The following is an 18550-nucleotide window of genomic DNA, read 5'->3' on the forward strand; positions in this document are numbered from 1 at the left end:
AGACAGGTCAGGGTTTTATATACTACCATAAACAACCAAATTCTTGTAGACATTCTATGAAAACTAGTTTAAAACTTTAATTTTACTTATGGAAATACATAGTATTTCATTAGACAGGTCAGGGTTTTATATACTACCATAAACAACCAAATTCTTGTAGACATTCTATGAAAACTAGTTTAAAACTTTAATTTTACTTATGGAAATGAGTTTATTAAATGTGAAAGAGCTTGAGTTTTTCAGCTACTACATAAAGGGAGATATGAATATTTGGAAAGCTTGCTTTATTTTGTATCATTTTGTTCCCAGACATTCAAATACCTGAGAATACTACTTAACAGGTATTATACATTGAGAAAATGATAGCTCATGGTTTCCAGGATTGAGAGAAAAAAATGTATCTGGCAAAATTCAGTTTGCATATCCAAAACTGGATTTGATTTCTCATGATGTATAATCATACAACCTTAATATCCAAAGAAAATTTGTTATCCAAGGGATAAATGCATACATTCCTTGAGAAACCAAGTATCCACTTATAGAGAGCAGGATACTAGTGCGGATTCACTTCCTCTGAAGCTGGCATCAGGTTTTTCATAACAGTGAAATTTCTTTTCCTGGCCTTTAGTTTTCCTAACTGGGTGAGATGAAAGTCACAGAAACAGGGATTCCCCCACCCACATATTAGACATTATTTATAAGGGCTGCTATTAAATGGCATTAACTCGGAATGTCAGAGAATGTAGTCAAGATTGTGACTCCGTCCCTCTTCTTCCCAATTTTGGGATAATTTAAAGCCAGAGCTGTAGCTGATGTGATACATACTTTCATAAAACATTCTTTAGGTGCTATACCTCAGTAGCTATCTCTTGCCTTGAGCGAGTGGATGTTTTCTGCATCCTCTTCTCTCCAGAAAGACTGAGCTCACCAGAAATGATTAAATCTGCTCTTCTGTAACGGGGGTTTCAACAACTGCAATATTAAATTCTGGCAATTTAGCAGTTCTGGCTCTACCCTGACTGCCTCTGAAATCAAAGTATCATACTCTCATGCTTTTAAATGAAATTCCATTTTAGATGTTGACACACAGGCGTGAGTCTCTACTTTTCTGTTGAATATATTTGTAAGATGTCAGCATTCTGCAGTATAGTAGATAATAAATGATTCTCGAGGATTATAATCACAGGTATTTGATTTACATTGAATATGCTAGGGCTAAAATAATCATGATCATATGTAAAATCAACTAAAACCTCCTAAATGCAATTTTTTCACACTTTGGGAGGACCTGACCTCTGCATAAGTAAAATCCAGGCTTTTATTATATTTTTCTGTAATATTGAAGAATTCAACAATAAACTCAATGTGTATCTCAACTATGTATCCTTTTAACTGAATTAATGTAACTGAATATCATACAAATAAACGTATGAATGTAGCCAACATAATTCTTAGCAAAATTGAAAATAAAGTCCAGGTTACACTGTGTTTTTATTTAAGTGAAGTTGAAAGGAAAGAATACAAATCATTATTATGCATGTTTATCATATACATTGGAGAAGGCAATGGCACCCCACTCCAGTACTCTTGCCTGGAAAATCCCATGGATGGAGGAGCCCAGGAGGCTGCAGTCCATGGTGTCACTGAGAGTCGGACGCGACTGAGCAACTTCACTTTCACTTTTCACTTTCATACATTGGAGAAGGAAATTGCAACCCACTCTAGTATTCTTGCCTGGAGAATCCCAGGGGCAGGGGAGCCTGGTGGGCTGACATCCATGGGGTCGCAGAGTTGGACACGACTGAAGTGACTTAGCAGCAGCAGATCATATACATTCCCATGGAGTAACATAAATACATGAGAATGACTCATATTGCCCTTCCATGACTACATATTCCCTCACTCTGTCCTTAATCTCTGGTGACCATGAATCTGTTACACATTTCTATAATTTTTTTACATAATTGGACCCATATAGGATATAAAATTTTGTATTTTTTTTCCCTCAGCAGTATTCCCAGAGTTTCATCTAAATTGTTGGATTTGCCCATCCTTTTTTGTTCTTTGGTAGTATTCGACTGTGTGTCTGTACCACACTTTAATCATTCATCTGTTGTGGGACATCATGGTTCATGAAAATTTGAACTGAGAGTCCCTTGGACAGCAAAGAGATCAAACCAGACAATCTTAAAGAGAATTAATCCTGAATATTCATTGAAAGTACTGTTGCTGGAGCTGGAGCTCTAGTACATTGGCCACCTGATGTAAAGTGCCGACTCACTGGAAAAGACCCTGATGCTGGAAAAGATTGAAGACAGGAGGAGAAGGGGACAACAAAGGATGAAATGGTTGGATGACATCACCGACTCAATAGGCATGAGTTTGAGCAAGCTCCGGGAGATAGTGAAGGACAGGGAAGCTTGGCGTTCTGCAGTCCGTGAGGTAGCAGAGTTGGACATGACTGAGTGACTGAACAACAACAATGAATAAAATTGCTAGAGATTGAAATTAGAGTATAATTTAGGAGAAAACTACCATTTGCTATTAAAACATATATATGACTCAGAATTATCACCAAGTGTTAGTCAATGTCTAAATTAATTAACATAGAGATAGATGTAGAAAATATTTATCAAATGATTTCTCTATAGCTGAAAGAGGAGACCAAATGCTGAATATAACTGATGTAACTATTGTTTTCATGAAACTAAGATGTTTGGGGGAAAAAAAAACTAAACTCTGAAATAGGAAATGAAAAGACAGAGCAAAAGAAAGTAATGATTTCAGAACTCATACTGGTTTTTGAAGAAGCCCTGCAGTTATGATAGCACCATTTAGAATTTCAGAAGAATCTAGACTAATAAAAACCTAAACTCAGTTACATTTTGTTACATTTTGTAGATATATTTAGAACTATGAAAGCTGGACTAGATTCTGGCATAAAAGTATAAGAATTTGACAAAGGGAATTCATATGAATTAGTGTTATTAATAACATTAAAGTATATGGAAGGCACTATTGCTCAGAGAAAGACATTACACATTATTGACTATTTGTCATGATCAATGTTTTCCAGCCAAATATGGAAAAGGGATGATGCACATATTTGTGAATTGTTTGTTTTTACATCAGCTCATCTTCCTTGTCACTCAGTTACATGATTCTTTCCATTTTCCAGCTGACTGGTATCAGTGTCTTATGATAGCTAGAATTTAGGACAAGAAATTATTTCTAACGTAGCACATTTCAATAGCAAAAATAACAGCAAATTTTCCCTTCCTTTAAATTTTAAAATATTTTGTCTCAGTACATTTGTAAATTGTTGGAGTCAAAGATTTGCTCTGCATACTTATGTTAATGGGCCTTCAAGGTAAGAAAGGATTTTCTTTCCATAGGAAAGGTTATATGGTTTTGAAAATTGTTTGCAGGTTTAAAGGTCATTGTGTATTATGAAATGGGCAAACTAAACTTGACACTCTATTTTTCAAAAACGTTTTCAGAATCACTGCAAACATGGTCCTTTAATTTCAGTTTCCATGTCTATGTATGGATTTCACTCTTTCAGCTTCAGTTTCTCTCTTTCTGTCTCTATTTCTATATCTGTCTTTCTCCATTTCTCTCACTCAATACATACTGAAATTTAAATGATAAAGGTTATCTAAAAAGCAACTGGCTTTATGAGCTTACATATCTAATCTAACCAAAACACTTCTGGAACTTCTATCTCAAAAATACTTTTAAATGGGTTATAAGATATTGGAGAACAATTATTTTTCCATTGAAAAAGCGCACTTACCTTCTGAACCAACTTTTTTCCCATAACATGAAAGCTGATAATTATACATTAGACTTAATGCCAAATAAGCTTTACTATTTAATATCAAATAATGAAAAGCATTTTGCCTCTACTTAGCATCTTTATATGAGTTATAAATAGTCAGTTCAATGATAAATAAAAAGACAAAGGGCAAGAAAAAGAGGATCCTAAAAGAAATTTGAAAGATATTAGGGTTGATTTGTCTCACATAGTGTGTCTGAGGACGATTTTGTTAAATCTATTTCAGTCAGTCATGTTGTCATCCAAATTGTGATTGACCTAGATTTTCCTTTATGGTCATTTGATTGCTATTATATCTTTAAATGCTATATCCTGGTTTAATATAAGATAGTTGAGAACGGACCTTGGGTTATGACTCAGCAGAGTTTATTGCAACCTTCAAAGTGCAATGTGGTATTATATTTTAGGACACCTTCAAAAAAGTATTTCTACTTGGCTCTTAAACTTCCCTCAGATAAGGAAATAATAAGAAACATGTAAAAAGAAGAATATTTAAGTATATGTACCACATTATACTCTAAATATTCTGAAAAACAACTTATAAGTTAGTTATGAATAGCTTTATATTGGATTACACAGTCATTTTAAAAGATATATAAAATATTAAATGAGTAGGGTATATATACTATAGGGCTTCCCAGGTGGCATCAGTGGTAAAGTATCTGTCTGCCAATGTAGGAGATGCAAGAGAAGTAGTTTCGATCCCTGGGTCAGAAAGATCCTTTAGAGAAGGGAATAGCAATCCACTCCAGTACTCTTGCCTGGAGAATTCCATGGAGAGAGGAGCCTCGCAGGCTGCAGTCCATAGGATCACAAAGAGTCAAACACAACTGAGAAGCTAAGCACAGCACAGCACATGAACATACACGCAAATATATAAAATATTATATATGAGTCATTTTAATAAAAGTAATTAGCAAACAATATTTGTAGATAGAATACAAGTATGTTGACAGCTATTGTCTCCATCTATCAAAACACATTTTATGAATAGTCTTTAATTAGTTCCTTATGCTTCTCTAGATATTCTAGATTTTCTAAAATCAGGATCTACTATTTTAATAAATTGAAAATGTTGAATACAAGAAAGGTAAAGAAGCTCTACTGCCAACTCAAAACAGTTGCATTTGTAGCTGTGGATATGAAATACAGCATAGTGGAAGACACAGAGCCCTGTGTCCTTATTAACACTTCCTGGTGTATATTTTTGGTTTATCAGTTTTAAAGCAACTTGCTACTATTTTATTTCCACACATCTTGGAAAAATTAACAGGAACACTCATATTTTTCCTACATAAATAGTTGCATCAATAATCAGTATAAAATTTCACATTTCTGCAGTTCAAAATATTTAAAATGGTTCTATGGAAGGTTATTGTAAATAATGTATTTTGTATTTTTGCTGCTTCAGTTGGCTCTTGGCCTCTGATTCCATTATTAAAATCCTTAAATGTGAAAAGTCCACCCTTATTTTATATCTTTATATTAAATGTAGAATCTGATCATTTGGAAGATTTCATTAGAGGTGGGGGGAAATGTTTTCTCTTTTTAATGAACATAAGCAGAAAAATTAACAAAAACATTGTTGTTAAGAATGTATATGTCCCCAAGCAACAAATTTTAGAGTCATAATTCCCATTGAAAACCCTCTAGTAACAATTTATATAAAGTTACACCATAACCAGTTGGTTTGCTAAATCACATCCATTTGCTGCATGTTCAGTGTCATCGAGTTTATGATTGCACTGAGAGCACTCTAGTCCACCTATATTATTAAACAGCATTGCCTGATTCTAAAGATGCAATGACCCAAACTTTGAGTGATTCTTCTTATGTTCATGCTTCAAAATAGCTTCTCCGATATGACTCTAAATTTTACTGGATTGGATGCTTGGAAACTAACAGACAAGGAAGATATGAACACATACAAATAGTATTGATTACAGCACAAAGTTCAAACCACTACAGATCATGAACCTGGTCCTATTACAAACTGTGAAACCCAAATTCTGTAGATCTTTCTCTAAGGTGGTTTTCAGAAGTCAAACGAATGACCTACTTTTCCCTATGATTGTACACGTAAGAAAAATCTTATGAGAAAAAGAAAAATAATAAAGGTAGTATTAATCATATATTTTCATATAGAATTTAGTGGAAATTTGAAGATATTTAAAAATTACTTACATGGGATAAATTTTAATAGAAATTTCACACTCAACCTAATTTTGAAAGATATGAGCTTTAATAACCAGCACCATGGAGAAAGCAATGGCACCCCACTCCAGTACTCTTGCCTGGAAAATCCCATGGATGGAGGAGCCTGGGAGGCTGTGGTCCATAGGGTCGCTAAGAGTCGGACACGACTGAGCGACTTCATTTTCACTTTTCACTTTCATGCATTGGAGAAGGAAATGGCAACCCACTCCAGTGTTCTTGCCTGGAGAATCCCAGGGACGGGGGAGCCTGGTGGGCTGCCGTCTATGGGGTCGCACAGAGTAGGACATGACTGAAACGACTTAGCAGCAGCAGCAGCAGCAACCAGCACCATCTGATCTTATTACCTGGCAAAGATTCCTTGTCTGCTGCACAAAGGAAAGACCAGATATGGAGCCAAAGGTCTTTTTTTAAATAAAAGGCTTTATTACAGGGTGGGCAAGAAAGAAGATAGAAGGCAAAGCTCAAATCTGTCTCTCTGAGCAGTGGTTCTGGAGAGATTTTATGAGGTAAGGGAGGAGGGCTGGTATGTGAAAGTGTTGAAGGGTATGTTCCCAAAAAAGGGCTTTGGAACTTGGTCATTTATGGTAAGGTATAGTGATGGGTTTCAGTACTGGAGCTCCCTGGACAACGGACTTTTATCTTCTGAAAGGGTTCCAGTACTCAGGTTCTGGTCAAACCAGTCCTTTGCTTGCTTGGCGGGGAGAAACTTTGATTATCTGAGGGAACAATTTTTCTCCTCTGAGCAAGCTTCAGCTGCATGACTTATGGTTTTATTTTGTTGTCCCTGAAGAGGAATTCAGTATATTTTTAGTAACAGGATAGGGCCAGTGCTGGCTGGTTATGTAAGTACAGTATTGTCCACAATTTCTATGTCTAAGATAGATAGGACTAGATCAGACCCCCTCATATTCATATCATCATGTAAATGCTTTGGCTTATCATCCAGCTTTCCAAGACAAATCCTAGGGGTTCAATATTTACTCCATTTCCCTTTTCTATCCTATTTACCAACCACACATGCATACAACTACACACACACACACAAAGATACATCAGTTCAGTTCAGTCACTCAGTCGTGTCCGACTCTTTACGACCCTATGAACCACAGCACGCCAGGCCTCCCTGTCCATCACCAACTCCCAGAGTCCACCCAAACTGATGTCTATCAAGTCAGTGATGCCATCCAACCATCTCATCCTCTGTAGTTCCCTTCTCCTCTGCCCTCAATCTTTCCCAGCATCAGGTACTTTTCAAATGAGTCAGTTCTTCTCATCAGGTGGCCAAAGTACTGGAGTTTCAGCTTCAACATCAGTCCTTCCAATGAACACCCAGGACAGATCTCCTTTAGGATGGACTAGCTGGATCTCCTTGCAGTCCAAGGGACTCTCAAGAGTCTTCTCCAACACTACGATTCAAAACAATCAATTCTTTGGTGCTCAGCTTTCTTTATAGTCCAACTCTCACATCCATACATGACCACTGGAAAAGCCATAGCCTTGACTAGACGGACCTTTGTTGGCAAAGTAATGTCTCTGTTTTTTAATATGCTGTCTAGGTTGGTCATAACTTTTCTTCCAAGGAGTAAGCATCTTTTAATTTCATGGCTGCAATCACCATCTGCAGTGATTTTGGAGCCCCCCAAAATAAAGTCAGCCACTGTTTCCACTGTTTCTCCACGTATTTCCCATGAAGTGATGGGACTGGATGCCATGATCTTAGTTTTCTGAATGTTGAGCTTTAAGCCAACTTTCTCACTCTCCTTTTTCTACACACACATAATTTTATCACCAAGTGTCAGACACAAGGAAATATACCCCTGTTGATACAGGTAATGAGAATAGATGATGCAAATTCCTACAAAGAACTATGAGGGGATTAAACACCACAGCCTTTTCACTAGGAGTAGCAAGTTTTACTGGGCCTCTATTCCTTAGATTATCAGTTTCCTTTCATTGTTCAAACTGGTTATATTCTTTACCTTCTGAACACTTCCTGACATTCTAGGGATGACTGTCTGGTCCCTGGTAATGAGCTGAGGGTGTTCTTGCAGGCAAATAAATATAAGTTAACTTGCAAGGACAATTTTTCCAACAGGTCCGGACTCCAGCTTTGTCTTAAATTTTTTTCTACAAAAGTCAGTGCAATCTCCTAAATTTCTCTCTTACCACCCTATTAACATACACGTTTCTTATCTTCTTTCACCATTACTTCTACTTTGTGATATTACTGAGAAATCCTTCGAGCATTTTGTTGAGGCTGATTTGGCATGGCTGTGAAACTATCTGGAGAAAAGTCTAATTATTTCAGAAGCTGCCATGAAATTCTTGGACCCAGCCCCTTTTGAGGAAAATATTGAGTTTACTTGATAGACATTAGTTTGAGTTAGCTCTGGCAGTTGGTGATGGACAGGGACCCCTGGTGTGCTGCAGTCCATGAGGTCGCAAAGAGTTGGACACAACTGAACAACTGAACTGAACTAGATAAATACTCTGATAAGCTAACATTTCAGGTCTGAGGATATGCTTGTAAGGAACCCAGTGTCACCTGTAGGAAAGGAAAGATAAAGGGAGATCTGGTATAAAGATATAGAATTACTGAGGTGAGAGGTTGTAGAAGAATTTTAATGAATTTTATCAAATGGTGTATGGCCTGGTACTTAAGCAGTACTCTACTTCATTTCCCCTAGGAGATGATGCAGAGAATACCTTTTTTGCAAGCACTGAATCCACTATATCATGCTGATACAAACATATGAGTCCAGTGGTTCTCAAGTGTGGATAATTATCACTACCACCTGGATGGCTGAATAAGGCACACTGCTGATCCCACCATCAGAGTTGGATTCAGTAGGTCTGGAGTAGAGCTGAAAACTTTTCATTTCTAACACACATTGGCAGTTGGCACTACTGGTGGGAAACCACAATTTGAGAATCCCTGGTTAACCTATTTTACAATTTCCATTACAGGAGTCTCTTTATTTTGGTTCCAACCTCAAATTCCTGTATAGAGGCAACTTTTATATTTATCTTGGCAAGAGGAAATCCACAGTAAGCATTCCATTTAGTTGTTGTTTCAGATTACAGGTGAGCTCAAGTGGACCATAGCCATACATGTGGTGCTTCCTAGGAGAGAAGAAAAGCCTTTTTTTTTTTTTTTAACATATTTATGTATTTATTTATTTTTGACTATGCCAGGTCTTCATTTCTGCATTGGCTACTCTTTGTTGTGATGCGATGTGTGGGCATCTTGTTATAATGGCTTCCCCTGTTGCAGAGCACAAGCTCTAGACTCATGGGATTCAGTAGTTGTGGCGCATGGGCTCTAGAGCACTGGCTCAGTATGAGAGTTTGAAGGCAAGAATACTGGAGTAGGTTGCCATTTTAAGGAACAATAAAATATCACTAAATCATTTTACATTTTTAGAGCTGACATGTAGACTTTGAATTGAACTGATTGTCATTTCACATGAGCTATTTGAATGAGAAATTGAAGATCTTCATCTAGGCTTTCATTTATGAGAGTGGTTGCACCATTCTAACTTCCTTACCAGAAGCTGGGAAACCATCTGCCTCAAGTGTCCATCATAAGATACGATATTGAGGAGCCAGATGCTTATTATCACCACACTGTATATTAAGTGCACAATTATTCCATTATACAAGCTTAATAGCTTCTTGCCAATGCAACTTAATAAAATTAGATTATAAATTTCAGTTAGTGCCTACAGCTATATTTTTTTTGTCTTAGTCAAATTATTTTATTACCAAAATGTCTCTTTTATTATCAACACCTAATATGATCTAAATGCACCAACAGAAGGTATAATTATAATTACACTTTAATGCAGCAGTGCAACAAAACAAAACCATCTTTTTAAACAGTATACGTTTGGCCTCATCACTGAGTATCCATGTGGAAAAGTATGCCACTGATATACTAATATATATTTATGAAGCCTTTCAGTTGTTGTATTAGGGATTCTCAACTAGAGGTGTTTTTGTACTTCCAAGGAACATTTAACAGTGTCTGGGAATGCTTTGGATTATCACAGCTAGGGGGAGGTGTTAATGAGTACCTTGCATCCAAAGAGTAGAGACCAGGGATGCTGTTAAATCTTGTAAAAAGCAGATTAGTCCCCCATACCAAAGAATTATTTATTCAGGCTAAAACATTGAGATACTTAAATCACTGAGACACTTAAATCTCTGGGTTTCATGTCATTTTCTCTTTCACTTCTATAACATAATCCACAAACAAGGATGTCTATATAAAAAAATATCAAACTGTAAACAATGGCTGTAAAATGAACTGTCTTGGGTAGATGGTTATTAACATAGCATACGTAAAAAGAGAAAGAGGTGAAAGCTTTATAGTTTTCAAAATAATTCCATGTAACTTTCAATGGAACTTGTATACTAAAGGTCAAGAGCATCTGTTGACCAAATATATTAACTTTAGAAAAATTAATAGAAGGCTAAGAATTATTCTATTATATGCTGAGATCCTTACTGAAGAATTCAGACTTAAATTGAAGAATGTAGGGAAGACCACTAGGTCATTCAGGTATGACCTAAATCAAATCCTTTATGATTATACAGTGGAAGTGACAAAAAGATTGAAGGGATTAGATCTGAAATACAGAGTGCCTGAAGAAATATGGATGGAGATTTGTAACACTGTATAAGAAGTAGTGATCAAAACTATACCAAAGAAAAATAAATGCAAGAAGGAAAACTTGTCGTCTGAGGAGGCCTTACAAATAGCTGAGAAAAAGAAAAGTGAAGGGAAAGAAGAAAGGGAAAGATAGACACAGCTGAATGCAGCGTTATAAAGAATAGCGAGGAGAGACGAGAAATCTTAAGTGACGAGAAATCTTAAGTGAACAATCCAAAGATATAGAGGAAAACAATCGGATAGGAAAGACTAGAGATCTCTTCAAGAAAATTAGAGGTACCAAGGGAACATTTCATACAAAGATTGGCACAATAAAAGACAAAAACAGCAAAGACCTAACAGAAGCAGAATAGATTAAGAATAGGTGGCAAGAATACACAGAAGAATTGAAAAAAAAATGTCTTAATGACCCAGATAAAAATGATGGTGTGGTCACTCACCTACAGCCAGATGCCCTGGAGAGTGAAGTCAATTGGATCTTTGAAAGTACTACTACAGACAAAGCTAGTGGAGGTGATGGAATTCCAACTGAACTATTTAAAATCCTAAAAGACGATTTAGGGTTGCAAAAAGTCAGACACGACTGAGCAACTTCACTTTCACTTTTCAAAAGACGATGCTGACAAATATGCCAACCATTTTGGAAAACTTTGCAGTGTCCACAGGACTGGAAATGGTCAGGTTTCATTCCCACCCTAAAGAAAGGCAATGTCAAAGAATGTTCAAAGTGAAAATGAAAGTGTTAGTCGTTCAGTCATGTTTGACTCTTTGTGATCCCATGGACTGTAGCCCACCAGCCTCCTCTGTCCAGGGATTTCTCAGGCAAGAATACTGGAGTGGATTGCCATTTCCTTCTGCAGGGGATCTTCCCAACACAGGGGTTGATGCACAGTTCTCCTGAATTTGCAGGCAGATTCTTCACTATCTGAAGAACAAGAGAAGCCCAAGAATGTTCAAACTACCTGACAATTGCATGCATTTCACACGCTAGCAAGGTAATGCTCAAAATCCTTCAAGCTAGGCTTCAACAGCACATGAGCTGAGAACTTTCAAATGTATAAGCTGGATTTAGAAAATGCTGAGGAACCAGAGATCAAATTGTCAACATCCCTTGCCAACATAGGAAAACATCTACTTCTGCTTCATTGACTGTACTAAAGTCTTTGTGTGGATCAGAACAAACTGGAAAAGTCTTAAAGAGATGGGAATACCAGATCACCTTTCCTTCCTCCTGAGAAAGCTATATGCAGGTCAAGAAGCAACAGTTAGAACCAGACATGGGTCAGGGTACTGGTTGAAAACTGGGAAAGAAGTATGTCAAGGCTGTATATTGTCACCCTGATTATGTAACTACTATGCAGATTTGTTTTTGTTGTTCAGTCACTCAGTCATGTCTGATTCTTTGAGACCCCATGGACTGTATGTAGCACACCAGGCTTCCCAGTCCTTCACCATCTACTGGAGCTTGCTCAAACTCAAGTCCATTGAGTCAGTGATGCCATCCCACCATCTCATCCTCTGTTGTCCCCTTCTCCTGCTGTCAATCTTTCCCAGCATCAGGGTCTTTCCCAGTGAGACAGCTCTTTGCATCAGGTGGCCAAAATTTTGGAGCTTCAGCCTCAACATCAGTCCCTCCAATGAATATTCAGGACTGATTTCTGTTAGAATTGACTGGTTTAACCTCCTTGCAATCCTAGGGACTCTCAAAAGTCTTCTCCAATATCGTAATTCAAAAGCATCAATTCCTTGAAAATTAGCCTTCTTTATGGTTCAACTCTCATATCCAGACATGACTACTAGGAAAAAAAAAAAAAAAACATAGCTTTGACTATGCGGACGTTTATCAGCAAAGTAATGTCTCTCTTTTTTAATACACTGTCTAGGTTTCTCATTGCTTTTCTTCAAAGGAGCAATTGTCTTTTAATTTCATGGCTGCCATCACCATCTTCAGTGATTTTGGAGCCCAAGAAAATTAAGTTGTCACTTTTTCCATTGTTTCCACATCTATTTGCCCTGAAGTGATATAGGATACATCATGTGAAATGCCAGCCTGGATGAATCACAAGCTGCAATCAAGAATGCCAGGAGAAATATAAACAACCTCAGATATGCAGATGATACCACCCTAATGGTAGAAAGCGAAGAGAAACTAAAAAGCTTATTGAAGAAGGTGAAAGAGGAGAGTGAACAAGCTGGCTTGAAACTCAACATTCTAAAGTGTAAGAATCACTTCCTCAGCGATCAATGCAAAGAAATAGAGGAAAACAACAGAATGGGAAAGACTAGAGATCTCTTCAAGAAAAATAGAGATATCAAGGGAACATTTCATGCAAAGATGGGCTCGATAAAGGACAGAAAGGTATGGATCTAACAGAAGCAGAAAGTATCAAGAAGAGGTGGCAAGAATACACAGAAGAACTGTACAAAAAAGATCTTCATGTCCCAGATAATCACGATGCTGTGATCACTCACCTAGAGCCAGACATCCTGGAATGTGAAGTCAAGTGGGCCTTAGAAAGCATCACTACGAACAAAGCTAGTGGAGGTGATGGAATTCCAGTTGAGCTATTTCAAATCCTAAAAGATGATGCTATGAAAGTGCTCCACTCAATATGCCAGCAAATTTGGAAAACTCAGCAGTGGCCACAGGACTGGAAAAGGTCAGTTTTCATTCCACTCCAAAAGAAAGGCAATGCCAAAGAATGCTCAAACTACCGCACAATTGCACTCATCTCACACACTAGTTAAGTAATGCTCAAAATTCTCCAAGCCAGGCTTCAACAATATGTAAACTGTGAACTTCCTGATGTTCAAGCTGGTTTTAGAAAAGGCAGAGGAACCAGAGATCAAATTGCCAACATCCACTGGATCATGGAAAAAGCGAGAGTTCCAGAAAAACATCTATTTCTGCTTTATTGATTATGCCAAAGCCTTTGACTGTGTGGATCACAATGCTGCTACTGCTGCTAAGTCACTTCAGTCATGTCCGACTCTGTGCAACCCCATAGACGGCAGCCCACCAGGTTTCCCCATCCCTGGGATTCCCCAGGCAAGAACACTGGAGTGGGTTGCCATTTCCTTCTCCAATGCATGAAAGTGAAAAGTGAAAGTGAAGTCGCTTAGTCGTGTCCAACTCTAGCAACCCCATGGACTGCAGCCAACCAGGCTCCTCCGTCCATGGGGTTTTCTAGGCAAAAGTACTGGAGTGAGGTGCCATTGCCTTCTCCGGTGGATCAGAATAAACTGTGGGAAATTCTGAAAGAGATGGAATACCAGACCACCTGACCTGCCTCTTGAGAAACCTGTATGCAGGACAGAAAGCAAGAGTTAGAACTGGACATGGAACAACAGACTGGTTCCAAATAGGAAAAGGAGTACGTCAAGGCTGTATATTGTCACCCTGCTTATTTAACTTACATGCAGAGTACATCATGAGAAACGCTGGACTGGAAGAAACACAAGCTAGAATCAAGATTGCCAGGAGAAATATCAATAACCTCAGATATGCAGATGACACCACCCTTATGGCAGAAAGTGAAGAGGAACTAAAAAGCCTCTTGATGAAGGTGAAAGAGGAGAGTGAAAAAGTTGGCTTAAAGCTCCACATTCAGAAAACAAAGATCATGGCATCCAGTCCCATCGCTTCATGGGAAATAGATGGGGAAACAGTGGAAACAGTGTCACACTTTATTTTTCTGGGCTCCAAAATCACTGCAGATGGTGACTGCAGCCATGAAATTAAAAAGACGCTTACTCTTTGGAAGGAAAGTTATGACCAGCCTAGATAGCATATTCAAAAGCAGAGACATTACTTTGCCAACAAAGGTCTGTCTAGTCAAGGCTATGGTTTTTCCTGTGGTCATGTATGGATGTGAGAGTTGGACTGTGAAGAAAGCTGAGTACTGAAGAACTGATGCTTTTGAACTGGGGTGTTGGAGAAGACTCTTGAGAGTCCCTTGGACTGCAAGGACATCCAACCTGTCCATTCTGAAGGAGATCAGCCCTGGGACTTCTTTGGAAAGAATGATGCTAAAGCTGAAACTCCAGTACTTTGGCCACCTCATGCGAAGAGTGGACTCCTTGGAAAAGACTCTGATGCTGGGAGGGATTGGGGGAAGGAGGAGAAGGGGACGACAGAGGATGAGATGGCTCAATGCCATCACTGACTCGATGGACGTGAGTCTGAGTGAACTCCGGGAGTTGGTGATGGACAGGGAGGCCTGGCGTGCTGCGATTCATGGGGTCACAAAGAGTCGGACACGACTGAGCAACTGAACTGAACTGAACTGAGAGTGTAAGATTATGTCATCTGGTCCAATCTCTTAATGTCAAAAAAAAGGCGGAAAAATTGAAAGACTGGAAGATTTTATTTTCTTGGGCTCCAAAATCACTGGGTCTAGGGACTTCAGCTGTGAAGTTAAAAGACACATGCTCCTTGGAAGGAAATCTATGACAAACCTGGACAGCATATTAAAAAGCAGAGATATCATTTGCCGACAACGGTGCGTATAGTCAAAGCTAAGGTTTGTCCAGTAGTCATGTATGGAGTTGGACCATAAAGAAGGCAGAGCACCAAGTATTAATGCTTTCAAATTATAGTGCTGGAGAAGACTCTTGAGAGTCCCTGGATTACAAGGAAATCAAACCAGTTAATCATAAAGTAAATCAACCCTGAATATTCATTGGAAGAACTGATGCTAAAGCCGAAGTTCCAATCTTTGACCACCTGGTGGGAAAAGCCAGCTCTTTGGAACAGACCCTGATGCTGGGAAAGTTTGAGGGCAGGAAGAAAAGGGGGCAACAGAGGATGAAATGATTGGATGGCCTCACCACCTCAGTGGACAAGAGTTTGAATGAATTCCTGGAGATAGCGAAGGACAGGGAAGCCTGGTGTGCTGCAGTTCATGGAGTCACAAAGAATTGGACATGACTGAGCGCCTGAACAACACCACTCTGAGTTTTTTGCAATAATATGTGCTTTGTTTTCTCAATATGAAAGGAGAAGGACTATAATAAATGTTCCTATTATTATTATGGAAATGAATCAGGGTAACAAGCAACAAAAAAGAACCAATTAAAATAAATAAATTTATATTAAATTAAAAAAAAAAAGTTGTTGCTGTTATTCCAAAGATGTGTCCAACTCTTTGTAATCTCATGGACTGAAGCATACCAGGATCCTCCATACTTCACTATCTCCCGGAGTTTGCTCAACTGTTTGCTCAATTTCATGTCCATTGATACTGTGTGATCATCTCATCCTCTACTGCCCTCTTCTCATTTGCCTTCAATCTTTCCCAGCATCAGGGTCTTTCCAATGAGTCAGCTGCTCACATCAGGTGGCCAAAGTATTGCAGCTTCAGCTTCAGCATCAGTCCTTCCAATGAATATTCAGGACTGATTTCTTTTAGGATTGACTGGTTTGATCTCCTTGCAGTCCAAAAGACTCTCAAGAGTCCTCTTCCACACCACAGTTCAAAAGCATCAATTCTTTGGCAATCAGCCTTTGTTATGGTCCAACTCTCACATCCATACATGACTACTGGAAAGACCATAGCTTTGAGTATATGGAACTTTGTTTGCAAAATGGTGTCTCTGCTTTTTAATACACTGTTCTGGTTTGTCATAGCCTTCCTTTCAAGGAGCAAGCTTTTTTTTTTTCTTTTTTTTCCCCCACAGTTGCAGTCTCTGTCCATAGTGATTTTGGAACCCAAGAACATAAAATCTGTCACAGCTTCCAGTTTTTCTCCATATATTTGCCATGAAGTGATGGGACTGGATGCCATGATCTTGGTTTTTTTGAATATTGAGTTTTAAACCAGATTTTTCACTCTCCTCTTTCACTCTAAAGGGGATCTTTAGTTTCTCTTTGCTTTCTGCCATTAGAGTGGTATCATCTGAATACCTGAGGTTGCTGATATTTCTTCTGGCAGTCTTGATTCTAGCTTGTGACTCATGCAGCCCAGCATTTCACATGGTATATATTGCATATAAGGTAAATAAGCAGGGTGACAACATATACAGCTTGTCGTGTGCCTTTCCCAATTTTGAACCAGGGCAAATCAGAAATTATAGTATGTCTCAGATTTTTCTCAACAAAAGCAGCTTTCACCTATCTTGAGCCAATTCACATAGTGAAAAATTAAAATCTCTAATTTCTGTTATCTGATGGGCAGGAATTTTTATATATAAAATACAGAAATGCAAATTCTTTTAAATATGCCATCTCCCTTTCTGCTTTTGTCCTCAATTTAGCTTTCCTCTTCTAGTCTGAAATAAGTCATTCCATCCTTTATTCCTTCATCCTTTCTTTTCTCTCTACCCACCTCTCTCTTTCCTCCTTTCTTCCTTCCTTTCTTTAGTAAATCTGTATCAAGCATCCACTAAGTCCTGTTCCTAAGGACTGCATTAAAGAGTAAAGTTATGACACCAATTAGACACTCTTAATGGGACTAAATTTACTACTGGACATTTCATCAGGCTTCATCAGCTGGTACTTTTAGACTATTATTCAGTTAAACATCTGTGTCTACTTTAGATCAACTCTGAAGACAAAAATTACTTTAAGTTTTCTAAGGATAGATGAAAATATTATCAGGAATATGTTTGCTGAAATATACCTCTGAATCTGAAAATATGACACTTTTTTTCCCATTGTTCTTGTAATTGCCCTTACTGGAGAAGGAAATGGCAACCCATCCTGATATTCTTGCCTGGAGAATTCCAAGGACAGAGGAGCCTAATGGGCTGCTGTCCATGGAGTCGCAAAGAGTTGGACACAACTGAGCAACTACCATTTCTACTTTCACATACCCTTACTTGTGACAGTGTCTCAGGACATCAGTACTTACATGAAGACACTGAAATTCCATGAGTTCATCTCAACACTTCATGTTGTTATTGACCTGCTAGATTATTTATTCCCTTAGTGAAGTGAAGTCACTCAGTCATGTCCAACCCTTTGTGACCCCATGGACTACAAAGTCCATGGAATTCTCCAGGCCAGAATACTGGAGTGGGTAGCTATTCCCTTCTCCAGGATATCTTCCCAACCCAGGTATCAAACCCAGGTCTCCCACACTGCAGGCAGATTCTTTACCATCTGAGCCACCAGGGAAGCATTTATTCCCTTAGGGTCACTCATTTTTAATGGTTCCCCATTGCCCTCTAAGTTTTGTCTCTGTTGTGTGATGTAAGTCCATCTTGTATGCCACCAGTGGTCGATTGAATTTGCCTCTACCCAAATAACTTCTATTAAAGCTGCTGCTACTGCTGCTGCTAAGTCACTTCAGTCGTGTCCAACTCTGTGGGACCCCATAGACAGCAGCCCACCAGGCTCCCCCGTCCCTCGGATTCTCCAGGCAAGAACACTGGAGTGGGTTGCCATTTCCTTCTCCAATGCATGAAAGTGAAAAGTGAAAGTGAAGTCGCTCAGTCATGTCTGACTCTTTGCGACCCCATAGACTGCAGCCTACCAGGCTCCTCCATCCATGGGATTTTCTAGGTAAGAGTTCTGGAGTGGGGTGCCATCGCCTTCTCTGTCTATTAAAGCTAGTTGCACAAATGGATACATGAGGTTAAAGTAATATCTTATTCTTCTCACCTGTATCAGCTAAGTCTCCACTTCAACTTAGCTAAGATACCATGGTTTCCTGTAGCATGGCTATTTGTCATGATACCAGTTACTAAGCACATTAGAGGAATAGCTTAGTTCCCTAGGAACAGTGAGCTATGAACACAGCTAGTGGAGGTGATGGAATTCTGGTTGAGCTATTTCAAATCCTAAAAGATGATGCTGTGAAAGTGTTGCACTCAATATG

The sequence above is a fragment of the Bos indicus genome, chromosome 20, assembly GCF_029378745.1.
Source record: "Bos indicus isolate NIAB-ARS_2022 breed Sahiwal x Tharparkar chromosome 20, NIAB-ARS_B.indTharparkar_mat_pri_1.0, whole genome shotgun sequence".
Taxonomy (NCBI): Eukaryota; Metazoa; Chordata; class Mammalia; order Artiodactyla; family Bovidae; genus Bos; species Bos indicus.